Here is a 27,953-nt window from a genome sequence, read left to right as displayed (position 1 = left end):
GGTTTCTTCTCCAGTCCTGTTTCAAGGTCTAACTCCAAGATGTCCAGCCAGAGTCCTTTCAATGGAAGGAAATGGACTAATATTCTCTTGCTGCCAATATATTGTGAGTGTCGGCATGTTTGATTGAATGGTTATTTTTTCTAGACAAAATTTATTGGTCCATTTTGTGCACGTAGCTGGCAACAGCAAGTCCACTGTGGATTTTTTTTTTATCATACTATTCAAATTTTCCTAGCTACTTATCTTGTACACTTCTTTTTTACCAAATTTACATAGAAGCTAGTCTTGTGGCTTATTGCTTATAAACCATTATCTCGGAGTTTATATTGCACAACTTGCAACACAAGGAAAGCTTTTATTCTGGGGAGCTAAGGTAAAGTTGCCATTAAAATTTCACTAACAAAATTAGTTGCCATTAAATTGAACATCCATCCTTAATATTGTCGCATATTTACTTGTTGGCTGCGTGTCACTAGATTAACAGTCTAATTGACAAGGGACAATTGTGGGGGCTTGCCACTTCTTCCTCTTTGCATGCAAACATTGGGCACCTTATGGTTAGATTTGGATTTTCTTGCCTGGATTTTGTTTGTTAGTATCCCTCCTTTTTCTGTATCTTTAAAAATTACATATTTCCTGCAGGTTAATTGTCACTCATTAAATTCAGTTGGTCCCACAGTGGAAAGTTTCAGTGGTCCTAGGAGATATCTTGCGGTTTACTGTTTCAGCAATTGCAAGTAATGGCTTATATTCTTTCTTCAAAAAGTCAAAAACCAGCAAGTGCTTACCTACAAGTATTCTGATTCCATAATTTTTAGAAACTCAGGTTCAGCAGTGAGTTATTGGTTCTGCAGAATGCCTGCAGTAAGTGCATCAGGGGCAACTTTTGGACTAGTAAGTTGTTTGAAATATTATTTTTTGTGGTCCGAATCAAATATTATCTTTTAACTGTGTGGATAGTGGACTTAAGATATCTGTATTTTTATTTTTATTTTTCCTTAGCTCAATATTGGAGCTGATTCCATTTGTAATTTTGCATTTTACTAGGTAACAACTATTTTATCTTTAGTAGTGGCACTGAAGTTACATGGTTATGTCAGGATGTTAGTTCCCTTGTATAGTATAATATGTATCTTTATCTCCGACAACCATCAATTTTGAATAAGGGTTCATCAGTCAAGGCACTGGATGTTTCCACTGGAAAAAGTTTAGACTATAATGATGGCGTTGACATACAAATTAAGAATGGCAGAACAAAAATGCTTGTTCCTGTGAAGGCTTTAAACTTTAAGATGCAGAATCTGAAGGAGGGGATAGAATCAAGGAATGTTGTCTTATAATGTCAATTCTTGACCATACCCCTATCCTCATTTTTGACTTTGCAAAGCATGGATTGAACAATTCACTTTCATCTGTCCTGTACAAATAAAAAGCAATGGAGGAAAAGAAGCTGAGACAAAGGATGATTAGGTTAGGGTTATTATAATTATAATTCAGTAAGCACCTAAAGACAGGCATGCTCACTAGCATCTGCTAATTTTTTATGATCCTCAAGAGAGGAAAAAATAATGTGAGGTAGACAAATGAGGTGTCAAGGTATGGTTATCGATGATGCTGGGAAAAACTTGCCTCATTTCTTCCCCCTTTCTCTTAAAAGTTGTTCAGAAGTGCATCTGTCCCAGATGACTTTGATGGTTTGACTCCATTTGTATGAGTAGCTCTAAAATAAATGTGTTTGTTTTCTCTTCCTTATTTCTAATCTGCTATGCATGATTTAGGTTGGATCAGTTGCTGTGTTTGTGTTGAGGCACAGAAAACTGGTAGGAGGAGGCAAAGAAGATTTACAGTGTAGAGCGCATGTAATTGTCCTAAATATGGTCAAGTGTTTTCCCCGTTGTGTTGGAATATCTGACATCTTTTACTGTCCAAGCTTTTGATGTCATGTCTTGAAGGTCCATTATATTGAGTTATCAGTTAGTAGCTTAGGATTTTTTTCTAAAGGTGCTCAGCTCACTTTTGTGTTGGCTACCTTTTTCTTTAAATTAATTCATGTGCCTGATTATCCCTTGAATAAATGTAGCATTTGCTAGAATGCTGTGTTTGAATCTTATCTTTAATAGCATTATACACTTTACCAGGAAATGCTTGTTGTGCATGTTTTTGGAAGATATTTTTTTGTTCTGTTCTGAGTATTTGGGGAAAATTTCTTACGTTAGTTGATACTTGATGATCTGAGAACCAGCTTCCTTGCATCTTTTGACTTGACGGTGATGATTTTTTGCAGGTCATTGGGCTTTATCAAATGGCATTGACAATTGGGGTCATGTAAGAATCATGTTGCCTTATCTTTGTTTTATTTAAAAAGAAAAAAAAATTGGAGACCAACAATAAGGTTATCTTATAACGTCACCCTTCTTAGTTCAATATATATTCCTACTTAGAGTATAAACAATGAAAATTTCTCTGTTAAAGCTCCAGCATTGTGTTGACCTCTTTTGAAGATAACATCATGCCGCCTTCTCTCCAGTGCCCTATTCCTAGTTGATTACCAGCTTCTAAATGTTGAAATTTCAATGAAAAATAAGAGGGCATACCTTTTGGTCGGTAAAGCTTGAATTAGCAGCTGGCTAGTTGCGTGATTTCAGAGAAATTACCCCATCCCATAGCCATCTGATTTGCAAAATAAAATGGGAAGAAAAGAAAATAGGAAGGAACATAGGATTTTGTGAATAAGAAATGTTAAAACTGTGTCTGGCCCAAAAGGGAAAAAAAAAACAAATAACCAAAAAACGAAGTGTTGTTTTTGGACATATGCAATGTAGATGTTCTGATGAACAAAGTGAGAAACATAGTAATAAATTTAGATGTCCTAAATAAAAAAAAAAGTCATACAGTCTGAAGATTTTACTTGACCGGAAGACAATTATGTTGAGTTGATTGGTTGGGTTGCGAGTGTTCAAGGATGCCCTTGTTGTTCGCCCTAGCTCGTTTTGGGCTTCTTAATGACTAGATTAGCCCAATGGAATATTTTTTGTCCAAACACAAAAATGCCAACTTATTAAATGATTTTATAGTTGATAGGAGTTTGTTTAAATATTTTGAGAATTTGTTATAATAGACACCACATGATAAAGTATAAATTGTGTGTTTCACGCCTCATATTAGATATAGACTGTTCCCATGAATAATATTAATGACAACCTTAAAGCCCTGTTTTTTGACAAAAGAAATTCATGCACTAACAATTTTTATTTCAAATGTTTTTCTTGCAGAGTTTTTTTTTTTTTCCTATTATGCTTTGTCTCTATCTGTTTTGAAATCAGTTTTAGGATTTTTCATATTAAAAGTGTAAATTTTTCTAAAAGGCTAATTGATCAATAAGAGCAAGTACTCATTTACTTCTTGACCATGATCGCTGCTTCTTCCCTGCATCATTCAGATTTTTCAAATCCTTTTCACTCTCAAAGATAACATATTATGACAAAAATTCTTTCTGTTAAAAAAATCAATTAATTATACACACAGATATATAGGTGCTTAGTGATATAAGACAAAAAAATAAAAATCTAGAAAAATGTGTAATCTTGAATTTTCCTTCCATTTATTGAGTCCTTTTCAATTTAAAAAATGCCCTAAAAATGCATCTTTTCACCAAACAAATATTAAATATTAGTAAAAAATTGTTTATATTAATATTATCTCAATAAACAATAAATGCCCATAATTTCATTTGGTTTTAGTCTGCATCTATTATAATATTTGCTGTTCAAATCTTGTTGATAGCTTTTTATTAGTGACCATTTGTCATGGCTCTTTGATAGCTCTAATGCTTCTATTATAATGTTTTCTCTTTGAATCTTTGCCATAAAAAAAAAGTTTAGATTTTTAATGTGATTAGAAAAGAGGAGAAAAATTGAGAGATATTTGGTTCAACTGATCAAAAAGTTACATCATGTTGGAATCTCTAGTTTAAGTATCACATGATGGAATAAAAAAGTGAGAAAAATGCCCCAAAGACTAAAGTTCAGGGATATCCAAATTTAAACTCATAATCACAAATAAAATTTTTAGGTTAAAATGCATTTCTAATCCTTTAATTTTATACAAGATTTTATTTTCTAATGTATCCTTTAAAGTTCTTTAACCCTAAGATGGTTAGTTTTATTAACAAGAAATTTCCATATAAACTTTTAAATATTACAAAAAAATCTCAAATGCTAATATATTAAGCATAATTTTTTTAAAAAAATGAGGATTGTTATAAAAAATAATCATTCAAAACTAACAGTGTTAGGATTAGAGGATTAAAAAGAGATTTTATAAAATTGGAGGATAATGCTAAAGCTTTATATAAAGTTAGAGAGCCAAATGCACACTTAAAATCAAATTTCTAAAAGTCGTGCTATAAACATTTAATAGTTGTTCTATATTTGTCTTTTATTAACCATTTAATAGATACATTAAATCTAGATTAAATGCCTTGCCTGTTGCACAATAAAAGTTGAAATTCTTAAATTTACACACACACACACATGTATGTATAATTTGGTTGGAACATGTAAACATGAATAAAAATTGTTGAAGAAGATAACATTTAAATTATGTCATATGAGTAAAATTGTAATGTAAAAGCACTCAAGCAATATTTATTTATCTAAAAGCAGGAAAGCTTTAGACATATATAACTTCACAGAAACATGTAAACATAAACCCGAAAATGCGATGTCGATGGTGCGCGAGAGCAAAAGTTCCACCTACTGAGTGAAAACCGATGGAATGGGAGTCACCATTAAAATTTTGAAAAAAATCTTGAGAAATCGTGTGTATATGTGTGTGTGTCAAAAGTCCCACATTGACTAAATGAAAGACTCTCCTAGTGTATAAATACTAAGGAATAAAGTGGACTAGTAAAATGAACTTGGAGGAGAAGTGGGCTCACACACATAAAACAGGCTAACTCAGGGTAATCGCAGTTGAAATTAGCTGATTTACCCTCCTGTGCGCGAGTTCAAGAGGCAATGGGTTCTTTTTACTGAATTATTTTTTACAAAATAAATAAATAATTATTTTTTGCTTACCAGAAAATCTCAATTTTTCCATTAGCCAGATTAATTGTCTAAACGTTTTGTCTCCCCAACATTTCTAGACAAGAGCTTAAATGTGTTTTATGTTTGCATAACCCCCTAACGTTTCCAGACAGGTGTTTAAATATGATTTATGAGAGTGTAACCGAAGCCTTAATTTGGTGATTATGAACCAACGTTCATGTCTCCATCTTCAGGTTATATATAGCCATGGGTGTGGACAGAGCATACCACCAGCCTCTTGAGTTTTCGGGGCAATTCTCTCCTCCCTCTAGCTTTTGCTGTTTTGTTCATCTGAGTGTGTTTTTAGTTTCTGCTATTCTGGTTCCCTGCTACGCAGGAAGTACTTGTTTAATCCTGAAAAACTGCTGGTCCGTCGTCCCGGTGTGCCAGAATAGTTCTTAAGGACAGTGTCCTTCTGGGCATGACTCAAGTAGCTCATCGTTCGTCGCTCACGTCTATACTATCGGTGTCGCTAACAAATCATTTAAAGGAGAATAAGAATGGTCTGCGAAATTAGAAAATAGGTTCGGGAGTCGATTGAGTAGGAAAAAGGTGTTAGGCACCCTATAACACCCGTTCGTGAGAACAGTTACTTAAAGTTTCTTGTGCTAAATTAATATAGTTTTAAAATTATTTTAATTATCCCTTTCTCATTCATGTATTTGATATAGAAATGATAATAATTTAGTAAAAAATATTTATTTATTTACAAGGGAGGACTTGACTTAGAATCAGACTCTGAGGCTTATGTACCCTGTGATAGAGATCAAAGTCCACATAGTTTGGGATAAAGACTAGTGTCAATGGTTTTATTTATTTATAATTTTCATAAATAGAGAAGTTTAAATGAAAATAACTTATCAATTACAAACAAAACAATTTTCTAAGATGTGAGTTGCTGTGTTTTAATTTGTAAAGATAATTTAGATTCACTTTTTTACTCCAATTTTATATTTTGAAAATGTTTTTGTTGTTTTACTTTCTCTTATTTTAAAGATTCACTTTATCAAGATATAAAAGTAATTTAAAAGAAAAAGTTTCTAATGTGTCTGCGGAAACTTATTGTCACTCGTGGACATTCAAATGATCTTAATGCCTTTTAAAATTCTATATTTTTCTTACAATATTAAATCTTAGATTATTTACACAATATTTTTATTTTAATATTTTTTATGTATTGAAAATTTATTCAATGTGCTAATGAGGACTTTTATCACTCATGATAAAAAGTATGATAAAAATCATAATCATTATACTAGCAGAGTATTATTAACTCACATGATAAAATAATTCTCCTAAATGTTTGTGGAGATTTGTTTTTAATCTCATGTGATAAGAGGATCTAACCATCTGAGTATGATTATAATTTAAATGCCTTAATTTAATTAATTAATAATTAAAGAAAAACAAGTATTTATTATGTTATTATTTACAATATCCATTTATTTACTTATTATAGAAATTAATAACCATGACATCTGCGAAGACTTATTATCCTTCACAATAAGGCGATTAAGCTGAATATCTACGGAGATTCTTTAAATCTATCATGATACCATTCAAATGTTTTAATTGATTATATTTGAAAAATAATAAGAATAAACTTGTTCATTTAAGCACACATTTAAAATCTCCATATGAAAATGATGTCATTTAAAATCAAAATCATGTTCAACAATTACTCAATTAATCTCAAATGAAAATTAAACACAAAATAGTGTATGACTTTAAGAAACAAAGAAATAGAAATCAAACTTAGGTTAATTAATACTCCTTCATGCTAAAAGACAAACTTGAATCTAACTTATCACTAAACTCAACAATAATTTTTTAAATATGAGAATCGAAAACATCATGAGAAAGTAGTATAACTAAATCAACCTCATTTGTGAAAGCAAATAAACATGTGTTAGAGCATATGTAAGATGTGCAACATAACTTAGAGGAAGAAAACACAATGATACAAAGGTACTTCCTCTTCAAATATCTTCCTAAATATTCCTTATCCATACTTAAACTTTCAAAACTTTCAAATCTCCTTATTTCAAATATAAGGAATTACCATCAAGGATTAGTTCCATAACAAAAATTTACACACATATCTATTGCAAGAATTAGAACAGGGACGAGACAAAACAAAAATGAGTAGAGCGTACCAATAGCAGAGCAGAGAAGGGAGAAAGAACCAGCAAATCAAACTTTTTGTAGTGATGGAAATAACTCTAGCGTACCTAAAGAAAACACGTAGAAGGAATGAAAGAAAAGGGAGAGCCAATAACTGAAAGCAAAATTTGAATGTTCAACTATCACAGTTGGCGCCCAAGTCTCGCTTTTGAATCGAAGTGATGATCTTTTCTACATGCAAGATGCAGCCTTCATTTTTGCACAGAGAAAATTCTCCAGCCCCCCTCTTTTCTCTCTCATTGTCCTCCTCCTTCTCTTTGCATGAGTGCTCTGTTTTATCACTGAAGCTCTATCTTTCTCTTATTGTGCATGTCTCCTTCTTCTTTTCTCTGAGTTTTCATATGTGTGTGCGCACGTGAATCTGCTCTGTCTGTCTTTCCCTGCGTTTTCGTGTGGCCAACTCTTTTGTGTATGCACCTACTCTCTCTCTCTCTCTCTCTCTGCATTTTCCTCTGTGTCCTTCGCTCTCTGTGTTTCTCTTCTGCTTGTGCATCTCTACTATGTGGCTCAAAGACTTGCTCTCTGTGTCTGCATGTGCCTCTGCTCTTGTGTTTCTCTTCTTTTTTGCCTTCCTTATTTTTGGCCGAAAAGTGTGGTGCTCTTTCTCTGTGTTTGCGTGAGCTCTCTCCCTCTTCTTTTTTTTGAATTTTTAGCTACTCTCTGGCCGAAAGTGTGTTGCGTCTCTATTCTATCTCGGCTTTTCCATTTCTTTTTGTTTGCACGTCTGGCCAAAAGGTATGGTGCTCTGTGTCTTCATATGTTTCATGTATGCCTCTGCTTGCTTTCTTTTTTTGACTTTTCATCCTCGATTTCTCCTTCTGCTCTTTGCTTGTGACTTGATCTGTGTGACTAGCATTTTTTTTGCTCTGCTGCTCTATGTTTTTTGGGTTTCGCCTACTCTCCCTCTCATTTGCTCTCTTTCTATTTATGTGTGTACTCGTATGAGGAGGAGAGACCAGGGTTGGGTGAAACACTGCAAAGATCAGCATTTAACTTACCCTATGTATTTTTTATTATTTTTGTTTAAAGATTTTTTTAAAAGGTAATTTTTAGAAATTAGTTAGGAAGGAAAATTTGATTTTGAATGGATAAGAATATTCTCTCTCTCTCTATCTCTCTCTCTAACTCTCACTAATTTAGTTGCTATTGTCTCTGAATTGTTGAGATAATGAGAGAGATTTTTTAAGATATATTTTTTTTTTTTAAAATTGATTCAAAAGACCAATTAAATTTATTTATCTTCTTTATTTATTATTATTTTTTAAAAATATAATCCTAAAAAGAATTAAATTTTATTTTTGTATTTTAATTTTTTTTAGTTGAATTTATTATTATTTTTATTAAATGTGAAAAATATCCGGATAAAATACTGTATTCACAGTTGCCCCTTTTACTTGTTTCTTATGTAAGAATATGAAATAGTGTGGTTTTGAATTCTTACATAAGTGACAAGTAAAGATAGAACATATATTTTGGTCGGCCATGTAATATCTATGAAATGACCTAATTGCCCTTAACACAATAAGATATTATTAAATGCGAGACTATTGGATAACAAACACAATAAAATTTTTTTTTCATTTTAGCAATATGATGCAAATGAAAATAATCAAATAAAATATAGAAAGATGTTGTAAACAATTGACTATGATCCAAACAAAATATATGTTGACTAAATGCCCCTCTCTATTTGCTTTCTAAGTGAGGATTTCATGAGATGATATTCTCTTCTTAGAAACAAATGAAGAAGGAAACATATAGTTTGTTTGGAGGAGCAAGACTCTTAAGCAACTATATAATAAAACAAAAACCTAGATCTTTTAATTGACGAGCACCAATCTTGACAAGGTTGCAAGCAGCTAGGAGGTATCTACCTAAGTAGAGCTTTTAGTGGGTGCCTATCTTTATAGAGCTTTGAGCGGGAAGGAAGTGTCTACCAAGTAAGGCTTTTGGTAGGTGCTTATCTTTACAAGGTTTCGAGCGGTTAGGAAGTGCCTACTCAAGTAGGGCTTTAGGTGGGTGCCTGTCTTTACAGGGCTTCGAGCAATAAGGAAGTGCCTATCTAAGTAAGGCTTTTGGTAGGTGTCTGTCTTTACAGGGCTTTAAGCAGTTAGGAAGTGCTTACCTAAGTAGGGCTTTTGGTAGGTGCCTGTCTTTACAGAGCTTTGAATAGTAATGAAGTACCTATCCAAGTAGGGCTTTAGGTGAGTACCTACCTTTACAGCGCTTTGAATGGTAAGGAAATGCCTATCCAAGTAGAGCTTTTGGTAGGTGCCTGTCTTTACAGGGCTTCAAATGGTAAGGAAATGCCTGCCTAAATAGGACTGTTGGTGGGTGCCTGTCTTTATAGGGCTTTGAGTAGTAAGGAAATGCCTACCCAAGTAGGGCTTTCGATGGGCACTTGTCTTTACAGGGCTTTAGCAGTAAGAAGTACCTACCTAAGTAGGGCTTTCGGTGGGCACCTGTCTTTACAGGGTTTCGACTTATAAGTGTGATATACTATTTGTAATGGTAACTTTCATTTTATTATGTTTCCTCTTTCTCCTACTTCCTTCTTTCATTCATTTTTGTTTTTAAAAAATCTCTTGTAAATAGGAAAAAAAAGAGAAAAAGAAAGAAAAAGAAAAAAAGAAAAAAGAAAAAAGAAAAAAAGTACTAATATATGCCCTTATGCTAGGTAGAAAATATCATTACATTGTAATTATTTTGTTTAACCAACCTGTTCTTAAGATTTAGCGGCAACATATAGGATAGGTGAATAAAGGAATCTAGTATAATTCAAAGGAAGTACGTGTCCCTGATTTCATCCAACACCCAAGAGTGAACCCTTTATTGTTGAAACTTGTGGGAATAAGGGAGAGAGTATTGTATCATATGTAAAAAGTATAATACAAAGTGTTATGTCTCTAATAAGGTTGATTTTATAAACAAGAAAGAATGTAATAAGGATTATGAGAATAAAAGATAAGGGATTATATTTCATGAAAAGCTAGTTTATCGACTTAATAAATCACTTGGAGTTACAAGAAAGGGAGAAATTTAACAGGAGGAATCTTAACAGAACAAAATGTTGGTATAAAAGAAGACTCCTCATTGGATCCTTTAGAACATTAGCAATGGATTCATATGTCACTATGGACATATGTGGTGTAAGCATTGATTACATGAAGCATTTGTCCACCTTATTCTAGTAAAACAATAGTCTTTCTAACCCCTTGATACAATATTTCAATTTGCCATAACTTTTGCTCAAATCTTCCCCTCCTTTGCCCTAGTTTTTGCCTAGGTTGTCTTTTCATATTTTTAACGTAGCAGGCATTTTTGCTTGACCTTTTCCTTTTTTTTCTTTTTTTTTAATTTTATTTTGCCTTAACTTTTGCTTAGGTGGCCTTTTCATATTTTCAACCTAACAAGCATTTTTGTTTGACTTTTTTTTGCCTTAACTTTTGCCTAAGTTGCTTTTTCAAGTTTTCAACCTAGCAGGAATTTTAGCTTCACACAAAATATCTCTTCATAGCATCTGAGTTTATAGGTTTTGACAATTCTTGGCTTTCTATATCTACCAAGATAAGGGCGCCTCTTGAAAAGGCTTGCTTCATAACATAAGGGCTTTCGTATGAAGGAACCCATTTACCTTGGCAATCCTCCTGATTCGGGAGGATCTTTTTTAAGACTAGGTCTCCTGGCTTAAATTTTCTTGGACGCAATTTATTATTAAAAGCCTTTGTCATCCTCCTTTAGTATAATTGTCCGTGACATATGGTTACTAATTGCTTTTCTTCTATCATATTCAATTGTTCAAATTGAGTTTTAATCCATTCATCTTCTTCCAATATAGATTCTATGACCACTCTTAATGAGGGTATCTCTACTTCAATTGGAGTCATAGCCTCTAGCCATACACCAATGAGTAAGGTGTTGCCTCAGTTGACACACGCATAGTCGTGCGATACCCATAAAGAGCATATGGAAGCATCTCATGCCAATCCTTATATGTGATTGTCATCTTTCCAATGATCTTCTTAATGTTTTTAGTAGCTACTTCAACTGCCCCATTCATTTAAGGTCGATAAGGTGTTAAGTTATGGTGTTTGATTTTGAATTGTTCACACAACTTCTAAACTTCAATCTCATTCAAATTAGGTGTATTATCTGTGATAATCTGTTCTGGTAGATCATATCTGTAAATAATGTTCATTTTTAGAAATCTAAGAAAGGCCTTCTGGGTGATGCTAGCAAAAGAAGTAGCCTTTATTCACTTTGTGAAATAATCAATAGCTACAACGATGAAATGGTGTCCATTTGAGGCCTTAGGATTGATTGGACTAATAACATCAAGTTCCCATAAACAAAAAGGTTAGAAGGCCACGACGTTGTGAAGCAATTAAGGTAGAGCATGTATTCGATTAGCATAAATTTGGCATTTATGGCATTTTTTGACATGTTCAATGCAATCTCTTTCTATAGTTAGCTAAAAATAACCATGTCTTTAAACTTATTTGGCCATAGTATGGCCATTAGCGTAAGTTCCACATATTCCTTTATAAATCTCCTCTAAAATTTTTCATGCGTCCCCTAAGTCAACACATCAAAGCAGCGTACCATTAAAAGTTCTTTTGTACAGTATATCCCCACTAAGGAAGAAATTTATTTCCATATGTCGAATAGTCTTCTTATCATTTTTCGTTGCTTCCAAAGATTATTTTCTGCTTTTTATGTAACTTTTTTATATCATGGTACCATGGATGTGTTTTCATTTCATTTTAACATTCAAGTAATATGTGGGGGTAACTTTGGCCTTAATTTTAATTGGTTGAACATGAATTCCATAATCCAACTTAACTATGACAGCTAGTGTCGCTAAGGCATCAGTGAATTGATTTTTATCACAAGTTAAGTGATGGAAACTTACCTTGTCAAATTTATTAATCAACTGAGTGAGATATTTTTGATATAGGATTAACTTGGAACCTTTGGTTTGCCACTCGCCAGTTGCTTAATATATAACAAGAGCAAAATCTCTAAAAACATCAAGTTCCTTAATGCCTAATGTCACAGCAACTTGTAACCCATTTAAACATGCTTCATACTCAGTCATATTGTTGGTACAGTCAAAGCTTAATTTGATAGCTAATGGGAATTGTCTGCCTTTTGGAGATACCAATACTGCTTTTAACCCATTTCCATAGATATTCTCTGCCCCATCTAAATACATCTTCCATTTTCTTCCCCTTGTTTTTCCACCCCTATAACAAGAACATCTTCACTTAGGAATTAAAAATTTACAGGTTTGCACTCCTCTATAAGATTTGCTATCAAATAATCTGCAACGATACTTCCTTTGATTGACTTACGAGTCATGTATTTCACATCATATTCTAAGAGTATTACCTGCCACTTAGAAACTCGACCTGACACATGAGGACTCTCAAAAATATAATTTATTGGATCCATTCGTGAAATCAACCATGTGGTATAATACAACATGTATTGTCTTAGTTGTTAAGTAACCCATACTAAACCACAACATGTTTTTTCTACTAGTGAATAGCGTGATTCACAATCATTGAACTTTTTGCTCAAATAATAAATTGTTTTTTCCTTTTTGCTAGCTTTATCAAGTTGTCCCAGCATTACACCCACAGATGTAGATCTTATAGTTAAGTAAATGATCAAAGGCCAACCAGGTGTTGGAGGTACTAATAGTGGAGAGTTCAATAAATAATCCTTTATCTTGTCAAAAGCTTGTTGACAATGTTCATCCTACTGGTCAGTATAATTTTTCCATAATAATGTAAAGAGTGGCTTACAAGTAGCAGTTAGATTGGTTATGAATCTAGATATGTAATTCAAATGCCCTAAGAAGCTGCGAACCTCTTTCTTTGTTTATGGTGGCCTCATGTCACAAATTGCTTTGACCTTGTCAGGATCTACCTCTATGGCCTTCTTAATGACGATGAAACCTAACAATTTTCCTGATAAAGCTCCAAATATGCATTTATTAGGGTTTAACCTAAGCTTGTATTTACGCAAGTGCTCAAACAATTTTTGAGACCTATTACATGGCTTTCATCTTTAGCAGACTTAGCTACTATGTCATCCATATACACCTCAATCTCTTTATGCATCATATCATGAAATAGTGCCACCATAGCTTGTTGATAAGTTACACTTGCATTTTTTAATCTAAAGGGCATCACCTTATAGCAAAAGGTACCTTAAGGTGTAATGAAATTAGTTTTATGTTTGTCCTTCACATGCATAGGAATCTAGTTATATCTTGAATAACCATCTATAAAGGAATATCTATAACTGCATGCCGTATTATCTACAAGCACATCGATATGTGGTATAGGAAAGTCATCCTTAAGGCTAGCACAATTTAAGTCCCTATAATCCACACACATTCTAACTGATCCATCCTTTTTTGGCACTGGAACAATGTTCGCAACCCATTGTGAATATTTGACGGCTTCTAAGAATCCGACTTCCCATTGTTTCTTTACTTCTTCTCTAATTTTGAGTGACATATTGGGGCCATTCTTCATAATTTTTGCTTCTTAGGTTTACTATCAGGATGCAAAGGTAACTTATGAGCAAAAATCTCTAAATCAATCCCTAGTATATCCAAGTATGACCATGCAAACATAACAAGATAATCTCGAAACAAACTAATCATCTCCTCCTTCTCTAGATTATCAACAATTTTCAACTCTTTTTTATCTTCCTTTATCCCTAAATTTATAATTTCAATTGACTCTTCATGTGGGATGATGCCTCGTTCAGAAGATTCTATCATTTTTACAAACATTAGGGGTGTTTCTTCATCTCTATCAATTTTATAGTTATATATATCCATAGTGAAATATGGTTCATTCAAACTATGCTCAAGAACCAATGGGTTAGATAGGAGTTTTGAGAATTCTAATTCCCTAAAAGATTATCATGCAAGATGAATGAGTATTTATACGTATAAGATGTAAATAGGAATATGAGCAAAGCATTATGGATGGAGAGAGTAAGAGCGGAGAAAGAAAGCAAGAAAAGAAAGAAGAAAGAAAAAGAAAAAAATAATGAGGAGGAAAATAAAGAAAGGGCAAACGGAGAAGACAAAGAAGAAAACAAAATATTGCATTCATTCCTTAAATAAATTGAGGTTTAGGAGTACGCGAATTAACTTAAAAAGTGAAACAATACTTTCAAGTACTACTTTAGTAACATGACATCTACAATCTCCTTAGATTTCCAATTGTCCAACTTTTTTCCTGAAATGTCTAGATGCATCCATACTCTCATTGAGCTCCCTTTGTCTTCTTCACTTATCATAGCTACAAAATCATTTGGATCGATTATCTCTATAAGTGATGGAAACATTTCACGAATATGTGGGATTTCTAGCTTATCTTGATTCTTTCCTTTCTTCAACTTCATTTTCTCTATCATTAATGCTTCCGAGAAAGGCTCATACCCCAGACCTTAACGTTTTGGGTTTTCTGAGAGTATTATTGGCTCTTTCATCCCTTGCAACTTTGTTCCTAATCCTTTTCCCAACTCAAATCCAGAGTTCTTCATGATCTTAGTCACGATTTGATTCACCTCCTTACTTGATTGGTCAATCTTGACAAACTCAAAGTTTTAGTATGTACTTTCAAAAGATTGCTCAGTATTCTCAATATAAGACATCGCACTTGACTTACTAATTATCAGTTCCTCTTCTCCTTTTATGGTAATAAGTCTTCCGTCATTAATATACTTAAGTCTTTAGTGTAGAGTTAAGGTTACAGCTCCAGCATCATGAATCCAGGGCCTACAAGTAACATGGTATATGCAGCATCAATGTCCATAACTTGAAACTCTACCATGAAAGTATTTGGTCCAATTTGTAATGGAAGGTAGACATTGCCTATGACTTCTTATCTTGTCCCATCAAATGCCCTAACTACCACGTCACTACATTTCATATAAGATGCATTAACAGGTAAAAGTTTTATGGTAAACCGAGGTAAGACATTTAAGGCAGAATCTCTATCAATCAAAACCTTGGCTATTACATAACTATGGCACTTTAAAGTAATGTGGAGTGTCGTAGGGTATTGAGAAGCTGTCAGGAAGATCTCATCTTTAGAGAATGCAATCAATGTAAAGTTTTTCACAGCATTAACCATATTAATCACTTTCTCAGGAGTTATGTTTGGGTACACATAAGACTTATTTAAAACCTTTTGTAAAGCCTTTTGATACACTTCAAAATTTAAAATAAGAGACAATATAGAAATTTGTGCTAGTGTCTTATTCAATTGCTCCACAACATCATATTCACTTTATTTCATGATCTTTAAAAATTCATTAGTCCCTTCTTCTTTCCCTTTCATAGTAAATTCTTTAGTGCCTGAGCTTTCTCGAACTTTAAACCCTTATTCCCTCGCATATAGGTTTCTTAGCATAAATTCAACCACTTTGTGTAATTCTACCAAAAGTATTATCAATATTACTAACTTTGTTTAGTGTCCCTTGGTCGAAAGGGCCTTTAATTCTTAAGCCATAATTCCAAGGCACAGCATGATTGCTATGATATAGGAGTGGTACTAGTACATGGAGGAGAGCTATGGACTTTTTGTCATTAACATTATGAGATGTTTTTTTGATAAGTAAAAGAGATTTTTAGCTAATTCTTTTACTTCATAAATTGGCTTGTTTGTCCTAAAGGATTAATTTTCTCCTTATATAGCTTGCGACTCCTTATTGATTACAAAATATGTAACTTTCCTATCTAATGCACATACACTTCTCATATTTTTCTTGTCAATGACCACAACCCCTAATATTATCATTCTTTGAACAAGCTCTTTAAATGGAATACATTTTTCAATGTCATGACCCATAGCCTCTTGGTGATATTCACAAAAATCAAGCATAATTTGAGTAGTTCTTTTATTGCTCCTAAAGCTTTTTTGAATGTAGCCCAATTCTCTTAAGTGCTCATATAGTTGCTTCATGATGCAAGGAATGTCTTCTATTGCTTTTGAGAGGTTAATGTCATTATCTATCATGGTAACTGGCTTTCCTTTTTTATGCTCAAGTAGAAAATTGGTAGTAATATTAAGATTGTTACCTGTCTTAATCCTAATATGATTGTTATCTAATAAAAGAAGTACATGTCTTCTAAAAGCATCACATTTGTCAATAGAGTGGCCAACAACCCCCATGTGGTATTCACATGTTGCGTTTGGATCATACCAAGTTGGGAAAGGTGGTTGGAGAAGTTTAATAGGTTGAAGCCCTATGAGATTTTTCACAACCAAATCTTTATACAACTCCATCCATGTAACATTAAAGTTCGGTAATGGGCGCTTGTCCCAAGGCGGCCTTACTGGTCTTAATCCACTATGGTTTTGATTACTCATTTGATGATTAAATTGAGCATTTTGATGGGCATGATAAAATTTTGCCCTTAGCCATGATAAAAGAAATCATGTAAAGTTGTTGGGTTGGAAATATGAAGGGCTATGATTGAAGGATTGTTGGTAGGGTCCTTGCACATAATTGACATCTTCCTTTTTCTTCCCAACTTGTCCTTTCTTGACTTTTGAGGGTGTATTTTTTAATCTTCCTCTTCGTGTGCTTGTATCAATTCGTTCACCTACCTCAATAAGATTAAAAAAATCTCGAGCTTGCATTTCTAACATAATCTTATGATAAGGATCAGCTAGAGCATTAATAAAATATGTTTGTAATTCAGACTCAATTAAAGGTGGTTGAACTTCAGAAGCAATTGATCTCCATCTTTAGGCATATTCCTTAAAAGTCTCATTAACCTTGTTCTTTATCCTTTCTAACTGTTCCCTTATTGGGGCTATGCTTAAGTTAAACCTATATTGTTTCATAAATGTGCCTACTAAATCACCCCATTTCTTATATTTGGAGTGATCATATTTCATAAACTACCTTAGTGTACTCCCCGTGAGACTTTCCTAGAAGAAATTAATGAGGAACTTTTCTTCCCTTGACCAAACTGAGATCTTTGTGCAATAAAGAACTGAATGATATTCAGGATCACCACTACCATTATACTTGATAAACTCTGGTACTTTAAATTTTTTTGGAATAGGTACTTCAGGTGGCAAGCAAAGTTGTCAATCTTAAGCAATCCCCAGGTGACTGGACCTTGTAAAGCTTGAAGTTGATCTTTCATTTCTGACATCTCTTCTTTCTAGCTATCTTTGGAATTGTCTTCCATGCCCTTAAGTGATGCATTATCCTTTAGTTGGATCTATGACTGAGATGTTATATGTGTATACATCTCCCTTATTCCACTCTTAGGTAGGTTGTTCAGGAGATTTCGTTATAGGATCAATCCTTCCACCAATTGTCGTACTATTAATGACCACCCCCTGTGGCTGTAAAGACTCATTGCCTTGAGTACCACTAGGGGGTTGAGTGTTACTAATGTTAACTATCCTATTTGTATTCATATTTTGCAACAATTTCATCATTTCACCTATTTGAACTTGTATAAGGGTCATTTGGTTTTTCAAAGATGATATTTTTTTTTTCATTTTTTCCTCACGCTCAAGGTCACGAACCTCCATTGCCAAAGCCTTAACTCGAGCGTGAGTCAAATAAATTTAGGTAAGGTGATGAGTTTGGTTAAATGAATTATTTACCCAAGCAATGTTATCTTCCTTATTTTAAAAAAAGGATAAATTATAAATTGTTAAAAAAATGGAAATTAGTAGATTGTCATGTAGAGTTAGCATGCAAAATACTAGGTCACTTGAATGTGAATCACCACTTATTTGAAGAATTATCATAGTTTCCTTATTCCTTTAAGATACATATTGTATTCATAAGAATATAAGGTTGGCAATCAATTTATAAGAATTCTAATTTCTTTATAAATGATGTCCATTACAAAAGAGAACCTCTTAGTGCAAATACAAAAAACCCAAACGTTTTACAAGAATGTTTACATATAATTTCCTTGCATCACCATGATTGAACTAATGCCCTTATTTTCATTATGATGTCATCACATAGCATAATGAAATTTGATATTTTTGCTGAAGTATTAAAAAGATAGGTCATGTGCTTTGCTTGTGTGTAGACCTCTAATAATTTTGGAATGGCTATATTTGCCAATTGAATCCAACTTTCAACACAATCTCTCCATTTCTCTACCTCTTCTGCTTTTCTGGAATAAAGTGTCCTTCAATCATCTAATATATCAATTTGTTGGTGTATTTGTTCTAACAAATTTTGAATTGTGCCGAATGTATCTCTTCTGACTATTGCTAATTCATTTATTTTTGCCTCCAACTATTTAGTAACCATCTTTACCTTTTGTGATAAACTCTTTAAAGGATGAAGGGCTTATACTTTATCATTGAGAGCATCTCTCTATTTAGTGACTTTCATCAACTTAATCCTGTTATCATTCATCTTTTGATCATGCTCTTTAAGTTGTATATGCATGTCACACATTGTGCTTTTGAGCTTTAAATTCTCTTTCTTCAATTGATCTATTTTTGTACTCTCTTGTCACACATCTTGTCTCTTCATCCTTTCTACTTGCTCTTGTAAAGATGCATATTCATGTTATAGGTGGGTTAAAGCTTCTTTATTTTCATGATATGCTTTTATTTTCTTTTTCTTCACCCTTTCTTTTGAATTGCTTTGTTAATTCCTTTTGCGCTTCTATTACATCATTGCTGAGAAAGGGATCAGGGTGAGCAAATGCTAGATTAGTTCCCTTAATCTTTTTTGTTAACCATGTTAGATAACCTTTATCTGCCCTTATCAGACGCACCCCTAACTCCAACTTTCCTCTATATAAAATTTTACCCCATGTACTTGCAACCTTTTGACTTAAATCCTTAGTTGTGGTGTCATCATGATGATTCTCCGAACTGCACCTTCTGAAGGGATTTTTTGTTGGAAACTCAATTGTCTCAATAATAATATAAGGTTGCAATTTATTCCTCCCCGTGGACTCATGAGTGGAACATTTAAGAAATCCCCACATTGATAGATTATTTTCTCCTTGTTCCACCATATCAATTTTCAATAAAATCTTCCTTCTCGAAGTTAATTAAAAACTTTGCTCCACCTTTTTTAATCTAATATGGTCTTGCCTTCTTTATTTTTGAATGCAATAAGTGGATTATAAGAATCATGCCATTTTCCCTCTTGAAATTCTTTTCCATACAAGTGATTCATAATCCACATATTTAATAAGTGAAGGCAACACCTTAATCTTCCCTTTTTCTTAATATGGCAATGGCTTAAGCATGTAGGTTTTTGCCAGGATTGCTGGTATGAGGTTAATTTGGTGATATTCTACCATATAAAACACACTAATTACGTGTAAATCAATTATCTCGACAATAAATGGTAACAGAATTATTCTATAGATTACCATAGCAAAGAACCTATTGAAAATAATCCATCTTTTTGGCTAAACCAATGTGACCAAGTATTTCTCCATAAATATTCCTGAAATCCCTTCCTCATTTTTAGGGCAAAACAATTTGACTTCCTAAATATTTAGACCAAGAAGCTTTGTAATTTGATTTTTTGATGGTAGATATCCTAGGTACTTATAGACTTGATCCTCCTCCTCAAGAGGCATCCCCAAGAAAGCACCATATTCCTCTATTGTAGGAGTGAGTTGAAAGCTTAAGAATGTGAAACATCTCAATACTATCCTAAAACAACCATTGCATCAGTTTGAACTGGTACGTAAAGCAAGTCCAAAAGATCCCCATATTTCTTCCTAAAATCAGATAATGAATTCCTTTTGATGTGTCGAGTGAGTTCCCTTAAGTTGTCTAATATTTCCATAATTGCCTCTAACTTTATCCCTTTGCCTCTATACACTACTCCCATTGGAATTGCATCTATGGCATTCATTGTGCCTTTCAAGTATGCTAACTTTTCTTAACAATCCACTTTATTTTCTATTAAAATAAGAGAGAAAAAAACAAAAAGAAAAGAAAGGAAAAGAAATGATGTCACAAATATAATTTTAGAGGAGTAAGCTTGTTGAATTTAATCATAGCTTTTATCCCTCCAAATCCTTATTGAATTTTAGGGGAGTAAAAAATAGAGTTTATTTCATAAGAGATAGAGTCTTTTCATAATTGTAGTTAAAGTTTTTTTTTTCAAGTCTAATACTATATTAATGAATACCAACTCATTAACAATTTTACTCACTCTTCTGATACCTTATTGCTCCTTAAAGAAAATGCCAATCAATTAACAGAGATATATTTCTTTTCTCATTGATGGCTTTTATGAGATATTTATAATTCAAATAGTGTATTTTAATATTGATGACATTAAATACCCATAAAAGAAAAATTAATAAATTTGCTATCTATTCTTTATTTAGAGAAATGATGTCAAAAAAAAATAAAGTTCTCCTTTGTCCTACACCAAGTATTATCCTTAGTTGGGATATCTTAGGAGTATTCATTAACATACTATAGGGATATTAGTAAGCTTGATTTATTATGTGTAAAGTTTTTATGTTGATTTAATGATCCTAGCATGGGCAACCAAGTTGCTTCCACCATGAAGATGAAAACCCCATTTAATAAATTTATTCCTTCGAGAGCTTTTCAACCCTTCATGGACTAAATTTAATAAATAAGTAACAACTCGGGCAAAGTTTTCATAGTAACTTCCAAGAACATGAACATTCCTCAAGAAAACCATTACCAAATTCTGCTAACCTAAGGCACCCTTAGACCTAGGTATAAGGCCCATTATGCATATGAAGGTAAATGTGTAAGTGTTCAATGCGTAAAGAGAGCAAGCAAGCTTGTCATCTTATTCCTAATGTTACCTATCCCTTATCTATCAATCAGGTCAAACAAAGAAATAAATATATGTACAAATAAAAGTCTTCTATCTTAGAATTTATTCCACATGCTATCTATCTTAAGACATGTTATAAAAAAACAAAAAGAGAGAGAGAGAAGAGAAAAAGAGGGGTGAAAAAAGCACACACAAATTAAAAGGATAATAATAATAATAAGAAAAAACATATTATATTTTGAGTACAACAAACTTATATAAGCTTGACTCTCTAACATCCCTAATAGAGTCGCCAATTGTCGCACCTAAAAATGCGACGTCGACAGTGTGCGAGAGTAAAGGTTTGGCCTTCAAAGTGAAAACCAATGGAATGAAAGTTGCCACCAAAATTTTGAAGAAAATCTTGAGAAACCATTTAAAGGATAATAAGGATGGTCTGTGAAATTAAAAAATAAGTTCAAGAGTCGATTAAGTAGGGGAAAGGTGTTAGGCACCATACAACACCCATTCGTGAGAACAATTACCTAAAGTTTGTTGTGCTAAATTAATATAGTTTTAAAGTTATTTTAATTATCCCTTTCTTATTCATGTATTTGATATAAAAATGATAATAATTAAGTAAAAAATATTTATTTATTTACAAGGGAGGACATAACTTAGAATTAGACTCTAAGGCCTACATACCCTGTGATGGGAATCAAAGTCCACATAATTTAGGATAAAGACTAGTGTCAATGGTTTTCTTTATTTATAATTTTCATAAAAAGAGAAGTTTAAATGAAAATAACTTACCAATTGCAAAAAAAAACAATTTTCTAAGATGTGGGTTGCTGTGTTTTAATTTATAAAGATAATTTAGTTTTATTTTCTTACTCCTATTTTATATTTTGAAAATGTTTTTTTCTTATACTTTCTCTTATTTTAAAGATTTACTTTGTCAACATAGAAAAGTAATTTAAAAGAAAAAGTTTCTAATGTGCCTACGGAGACTTATTGTCACTCGTGGACATTCAAATGACCTTAATATCTTTTAAAATTCTATATTTTCCTTACAATATGAAATCTTAGATTATTTACACAATATTTTTATTTTAATATTTTTTTATGTATTGAAAATTTATTCAATGTGCCAACGAGGACTTTTATCACTCATAATAAAAAGTATGATAAAAATCATAAGTATTATACCAGCAGAGTCTTATTAACTCACATGATAAAATGATTATCTTAAAAGTTTGTGGAGTTTTTTTTAATCTCATGTGATAAGAGGATCTAACCATCTGAGTATGATTATAATTTAAATACCTTAATTTAATTAATTAATAATTAAAGAAAAACAAGTATTTATTATATTATTATTTACAATATCCATTTATTTACTTATTATAGAAATTAATAACCATGACATCTGCGAAGACTTATTATCCTTCACAATAAGGCGATTAAGCTGAATATCTACGGAGATTCTTTAAATCTATCATGATACCATTCAAATGTTTTAATTGATTATATTTGGAAAATAATAAGAACAAACTTGTTCATTTAAGCACACATTTAAAATCTCCATATGAAAATGATGTCATTTAAAATCAAAATTATCTTCAACAATTAGTCAATTAATCTCAAATGAAAATTAAATGCAAAATAGTATATGACTTTAGGAAACAAAGAAATAGAAATCAAACTTAGGTTGATTAATACTCCTTCATGCTAAAAGACAAACTTGAATCTAACTTCTCACTTAGCTCAACAATAATTTTTCAAATATTAGAATCAAAAACATCATGGGAAAGTATTATAACTAAATTAACCTCATTTGTGAAAGCAAATAAACACGTGTTAGAGTATATTTAAGATGTGCAACATAACTTAGAGGAAGAAAACACAATGATACAAAGCTACTTCCTCTTCAAATATCTTCTTAAATATTCTTTATCCATACTTAGACTTTCAAAACTTCCAAATCTCCTTATTTCAAATATAAGGAATTACCATCAAGGATCAGTTCCATAACAGAAATCTACACACATATCTATTGCAAGAATTAGAGCAGGGACGAGACAAAACAAAAACGAGTAGAGCATACCAATAGCAGAGCAGAGAAGGGAGAAAGAACCAATAAATCATACTTCTTGCAGTGATGGAAACCACTCTGGCATACCCATAGAAAACACGTAGAAGGAATGAAAGAGAAGGAAGAGCCAATAATCAAAAACAAAATTTGAATGTTTAGCTATCACAGTTGGCGCCTAAGTCCTACTTTTGAACTGAAGTGCTGATCTTTTCTACATGCAAGATACAGCCTTTGTTTTTGCATAAAGAAACTTCTCTAGCTCCCCTCTTTACTCTCTCGTCGTCCTCCCCCTTCTCTTTGCATGAGTGCTCTGTTTTATCACTGAAGCTCCCTCTTTCTCTTGCTGTGCATGTCTCCTTCTTCTTTTCTCTGAGTTTCCATTTGCATGTGTGTATGTGAATCTGCTATCTCTATCTTTCCTTGCATTTTCGTATGGCCAACTCTTTTGTGTATGCACCTACTCTCTGCTCTCTCTTTCTCTCTCTCTCTTTTCTTCTACATTTCCCTCTGTGTCCTTCACTCTCTGTGTTTATCTTCTGCTCTTGCGTCTCTGCTGTGTGGCTGAAAGACTTGCTCTCTATAATATCCATCTTGACATTACTAGAACAACGCTCTTATACGTCGTTGTGATAACTAGGAATAGTTAAATTCTAAAAAAAAGTTATCACAACTCAAGAGTTTAAAAGATAATGAGTTAATTTAATGGGATCCTAAGAAAACTCTTTTTAAAATAGTGTTTGAGCTCAAATCATGGTTAAAATCAATTTAAAATAAATATAGAAGCATGAAAATTAAATCACATCAAATTAGGCTAAAATAACCCACTTTTCTAAAAAAATTTCTAACCCATCCACCGTGGTGGATGGCATAGAGGAAAGAGTCCCTTGAAGGTCCCTTACGCCGTGGTGCGTACTTACTGTCATGACAGCAGAGTGTTATCGTGACAGCCCTTCGAACTTCTGAAGCACGTCGTTTCACCATTCGACATCCAATTTGAGTAGTTTAAGTGTCCACACGAAGCTCTTTAAGCCCTCTAACTAGTGGCACTAGTCTTATACTCAAATACCTATCTTTTTAAAAGATAGACATCCAAACTTAAAATGGTTTGTTTTCACTTTAAAACACACACAATGGAGTCTAACTTACAATGCCAAATGCCATTAACCCCAAAGACACTTTGACCACTTTAAATGGACTAAACACAACATGATAATTCATTCATATCACACAAATAAATAATCACGCTCAAAATGACCACCAAACCCCCATTTGACAATAACACAAAGGGGTGGATTGTATTTAGCACACATATCAACTTGGTCATTTTAAGCACATAATTCACTTCAAATTCACCATTTGTAATTGTAACTTAGTTCAACATACATAAATAATCCACCACATTAACCTTGGACTAAGATACACATACTTATAATAAACCATACAAGTGATATCTAAAATAATGTTGTGTTCTTAAGTTGGCATTATATATTGACAATTCTCGTTATAATACCCAAAAAGAAGAAAAGGGAAGAGCTATACAACTATGCTCTTCACTCTTCAAACGCTTCTTCTTTCCCTTTACCCCTATCGGAGCCTTCACCTGTAAAATATAACCATAGGATGAGATAAATATTTCAGTAACCAATATAATTCATCAAATTCTTATTACCATAAATAACCATGATAAAGTATCAAAACTAAGATAATATCAAGTATACCATATTTATAAGATAAGTGCATCTTTTCACAACAATTCCACACAATTTCATATAGTTTCATACTATTTCACACTAGCATGATCATCTAACCACCAAACCTCCAATGCTCCCCGATATAAAACCATAGGCTCTCTTAGATCAACCACTTGTTGACCCAAGCTCACTTTCAATAGTAGAAATACTCGACCAAAGGTAATCTAATCCGCTTACGGATTATGGTTTTTTCCCTCTTCACACACTTGTGATAGAGGCATTGTTGACTCCCAACCGCACCTTAACGGGTACTAGGGAGTTACCAGACTGCCCGGATATTCCATAATAATAGTCCCATATAATGCTACATCGGATGTCCCATGGTATTAATCCGACCATATGAATTTTTCACTCACATATCTTTACACACATACATCCTTATATATCTCGGGTGAATTCTCACCCCCTATGATCATGCTTTTTCACACTTATCATTGCTTATTTGTAACATTCAAGAAAATTTAATCTTCATTTATTAACCTAATAAGGGTAATTATTAAGTTAATGATGTGTATGGCCAGAGGGGCTTAACTTAGTGTATTTGTGGTGATTTCAGCCTTAAAAGTGGTTTCGAATCGATGGCAGGCTACTCGGCAAGGAAAAAGGAAGAAAAAGTAAAGAATTATCCTCTGTGTCACATGTCGCAGCGCACAAAGACAAATTTGAATAATGGGCTCCTTTGTGCCATGTGTTGTGGCAAAGGGTAGCGTGCACTGTGGCGCACAGCCAAAATTAAATTCATTTTTGTATGAGAAAAATAGAAAAGAGGAAGGAGAAACCGAAGAGCTCTTCTTTTGCTCTGCTAGGGCACATTGTGGGATCACATTGAGGCTAGATTGAAGCTCCTTAATACTTAAGGTAAGTTTATGGTGCCTTCTTCTTCCTTTCTCTCCCTCATTTATGATAATTTATGGTAGAGTTTGACTTGAAAGATGGATTTTTGTTCTATGGGAGTATAGATTTGATTCCATTAGTTAAAATGAGTATAATGGGAGTTGTTTAAGGTATTAGAATACCACATTGATGATTTTGGAAGTAGATGGTCTATAAGAGCATTTAATATCTAAAAATTTGCATAAATATGGTAGTTGGGAGAGGTTTATATACATTAATGATATTTTCAAGTATTAGTAGTGATAATGTGCATTAATAAAATTTAATGAGCCCATTGGGTATGAATGGGTAGTGATTATGAGTTGATAAAAATAGAGTGTGTGAAGTTATATGTTGGTAAAACTTTAAGAGTTAGACAATAATGATATTCTTGTAGTATGAATGCAGTGAGATTTGTTTTTGGCACCATTCGAGCTTGTTGAAGCTTTGGAAAGTTGGTATAGTGAGGGGTAAACTTTTGACCTCTCAAAGGTTTAAGGTAACAGGGAAAAACTTAACTTTTATGATTGAATATTAATTGTGTTTGTAAAATATGATTAATGATTTAAATGTATGATGCATGCTAGCAATGTTTGACTTGTGAAATGATTTTGGAAAGAAAATGTTGATTATGCCACTTACTTATGATTTAAAAGTTTACTTGTGGCATGTTGTTACAAAAGTGAAGATTTGTGATTTATAATATGTTGAATGTGTGGGGTAATTTAAAATGAGTATATGAGATTGTTTGCCATAAATTTATTATTAAAATGCATAATATGTGATAAATGTGCACAGCATGATCATTGGCGGGAAGTCGTCTAGGGAGAAGAGTAGATTGATTTAAATTCACATGATATTGGCAGTGATCATTAAAATTAAGAACTAGCCTTGGCACCGACCGTTGGAATCGGGAGGTAGCCCTTATCCCACAATTGATTTGGGACTGTCCCACTTGTTTTATGAAGGACTCGAACCTAACTAGTCTCCACCGATTCATGAGAAGGCCAGATTAAGGATATGACATCCCATGCTTATTAGTATTGAGGGAAACCAGATTACAAAAGTGAGTAAGTTAACCCTGGCCTGGTAGCTCCTTACTGGTGGAAGGTGGGGTTAGTCCGTAAGGATGTAGCCACGTGATAGCCATCGGTTTCGTGTCGGAGATATAAAATTGATATATGATCATACATATAAGTCTGGCCATATAGTTGTTAGTTTTGTAGTTCGGCATGTGTTGAGGGTGCATGGTTGTTATTTTTATGACTCTGTATTATGTTTTTGTAAAATAACATGATAAAACATTTTATGGCAAGTCCAGTCACATAGTTGTTAGTTTTGTGAACTATGGTCGAGTGTTGTATGTTATTTGTGCTTATTTGTCTAATTGCATCTATTTATAATTAATATGCAACTGTACAGGTTAAATGAAACTTGGCTACTAAGTGGTTGTACTTGCCTCTCAATTTTTACTATTTTTAAGACCTAGCTCATCGAATCTGAGTCAGGGAAAACATACAGAGGCCTAGGATTGTGGAGTAATCCTATATATGCCTCTCTTTTGTTACTTTCATGTGTATTTGTTAATGTAATTGCCAATTAGGACTATTTGACATGATTCATGTACTACTTACATAATTTTGTATATAGCTAGTGTATTTTGTGCCTTGGGTTAGTGAGTTTCAGTTGTGAACCTGTTGATAGGGCCAAAATACTTACGCAAGTAGAAACATATATATTTTGAAAAATTTAAAATGAAATTATTAATTTTGTGCAACATTCCCTCCCCCTATATATCTTGTGAAATTTGGGGTTGAGTGGTGGTTTTATGATATAAGTGTTTTTAATTGTGTGTGGTGTATTACACGAGTCCGTTAGAGACTATTGAGTGTAGTCAAATGGTTGGTGTGAGCTATTGGCACGTGTGGTTGAGTTGGGATACCTATTTGTGAAATTTTGTAAAAAAGTGGTCAAAATGAGTTTTGATGTCTAACTTTTTATAGAAAATAAGGTTGAGTGTGAAATTGGTGTCATTAGCTAGAGATAGGAGAAAGCTCCGTGTAGATACCGAAACCACCTCAATTGGATATCAGACGGAGATTTAGGACGCATCGAAAGTCCGCTCCTTGTGTTGTCAAATGACAGCACTGATGCTGTCAAAATTCG

The 27,953-nt window shown here is 33.1% G+C and overlaps 1 pseudogene; it reads left to right on the top strand.

Moving 5' to 3' along the window:
* Positions 1 to 39: 39 nt before the first annotated feature.
* LOC129305329 (RHOMBOID-like protein 10, chloroplastic) lies at positions 40 to 26,283 on the top strand (annotated as a pseudogene).
* Positions 26,284 to 27,953: the final 1,670 nt, after the last annotated feature.

Source organism: Prosopis cineraria, unplaced genomic scaffold (genome assembly GCF_029017545.1).
Source record: "Prosopis cineraria cultivar Desert tree isolate PC_DT_omini unplaced genomic scaffold, ASM2901754v1 PC3, whole genome shotgun sequence".
Lineage (NCBI taxonomy): Eukaryota > Viridiplantae > Streptophyta > Magnoliopsida > Fabales > Fabaceae > Prosopis > Prosopis cineraria.
This window is presented reverse-complemented; position numbering and strand designations above follow the sequence as displayed.